This window comes from Otolemur garnettii, unplaced genomic scaffold (assembly GCF_000181295.1).
Source record: "Otolemur garnettii isolate 467f Iridium unplaced genomic scaffold, OtoGar3 scaffold00093, whole genome shotgun sequence".
Classification (NCBI taxonomy): Eukaryota; Metazoa; Chordata; class Mammalia; order Primates; family Galagidae; genus Otolemur; species Otolemur garnettii.
In genome coordinates this window covers 361,782-363,906 of record NW_003852488.1, presented here as the reverse complement: position 1 = coordinate 363,906, position 2,125 = coordinate 361,782, and positions in this window count along the sequence as shown.

The following is a 2,125-nucleotide window of genomic DNA, read 5'->3' as shown; positions in this document are numbered from 1 at the left end:
CTGAGAGGACAAGGCAGATGATTGCCTGAGCTCAAAGTTTGAGACAAGCCTGAGCTAAAGTGAGAACCTGTCTCTAAAAAATATCCAGGCATTGCAGCGGATGCCTGTAGTCCCAGCTACATGGGAGAGTGAAGCAAGAGAATCACTTAAGCCCAAGAGTTTGAGGTTGCTGTGAGCTATGACACCAAAGCACTCTACCAGGGGCAACATAGTGAAACTCTGTCTCAAAAAAAAAAAATTTAATTTAATTTAAAAAATCTCCTTTATGAAATAGCAAACATTGTTAATTTTAAGTCTCAACTCATGACGTCTTCTTTAATATTCTGAGTGATGACATGGGAAGTATGTATAATACACTTTCTAGTGAATATTAAAATCCATGAATTGTCTCTAGGAAAACTACTTGTGTGATTAAGTTGCTAACTAAACTGCTTTTTTCATGGAACTTTACTTTGATTTGAAGGCACTACTGACACATTATAATTATTCAGACTTGGATATCTGGCATACATTTTCTTGATAATTCAAGGAGGGAACCCCCAGTTTAAGGAAAACAACTGACATTGGTTGCCAATGCTTAAAATTTAAGCTTTCAAGCATGAATTCAAATTTTGGAAAATATGTGTTTACCAACTGAATTTGATGGCTTCTCAATACTTCTTTTCTAATGAGATCTGTAGTGATATTAACAGATGAGATTCTATAATAAAGTTACATTCTACCTTGCAACTAATCTTTAAAAAAACTGCCACTGTTGAGTTTGGAACAAATTTACTTAAATAAAACAGCATATAGCAATAGACGGAATGCAGAAGCTGATCTGGGGCTCCTGTCTACTATTAAGGTAAACAGAAAACAGATTTGTGTACAATTCCAGGTGCTTCATTTTACTTATTTTATTTTTTATGTTGAAAAATAAGCTGTTTGGGTCATGGGTTTATTTCTTTTTAAGATTGGTGGATATATGTCATTTATTGACTAAGATGTGGAGAGTGAAGATCTACATATTTTTCTGAATTAAAGAAGGAAGATATCAATATATATCCATTTTGCTACTCTTTATAATTTATAAACACATGAATAATTAAACTCTAACATGATTCTAATTATAAGGAATTGTGTGATTGTCATAAATATTGTAAAGACATCAACTATCTTACATGAACTGTAAAATTGGTCATTAACCTTACCCCTCAAGGAAACTTAAGAGTTCAACTTTTTCATTATATTCTTTAAGTTCCTTTACTAGGATCTCCCCTAGTCCTGTCATTTATTAAGTGTTTCCAAAATTGTCACTGTTGGTCATCTGAGAAATTGCAGGTCTTTGTTCTTGCTCCCAGAGCTGCATCTTCTGCTGAGTAAGGTCAGGAAGCCCCCACATCAAGCCTCATCTGATCTACTGACAGGCTGTGATCTCCCCTCCAAGGAAGGGTTGGACCCATCTTCCTCCTAGGAGGAGCTGTGAATTCTCTACCCAGAGCTGGTTCCCTAGAATCAGGCAGTGTAGTGAGCTAGACCTCAGTAGAGAAGACGAAGGTCACTTGGGTGGCTATGGCATAGGTTGCCTTGCTGTGTTCATAGGCCCCTGAATCCAGGTGAGCTCAAAGAGGTGCTCCCAGATCAGCGGGAAAGGTACTCGCTGTTTAAAATTGCTTAAAATGACTAGGATAATAACAAATGCCCCAAACACAGAATGGAGAGAGGTAGCCAGTATTTTTTGAAATGGCAGCAGGTGATCGCCTTGGAACTGAGATCTGGGCCACTTGCTGTACCCAAGGTAGGCCTAAAGGGGACCTCTACCACAGGCATTGTAGTGATACCGGAAAAGTGGCACCCCAGCCAGCTCAGCCGAGCAGGGCCTGGGGCATCTGCCACTTCTGTCTTGGTGGCAGCAGCCGGCAAAAAAAACGGCAGGTTGGGGCAAGCGAGGGAGCTTTCTTCCCCCAGAGGCTCCAGTAGAGTGGCTAGAGGACCTGTCAATCAAGGGAAAACTGGTGCCCATCCCTGATTGGTCCATTTTCAATCCTGCTCCATTTTCAATCCTGCTCCTGATTGGTCCTATGGACCAATCACAGCTAAGCTATTACACCTATATAAGGCTCTGAGCAGAGAGCCTGGTGGCAGA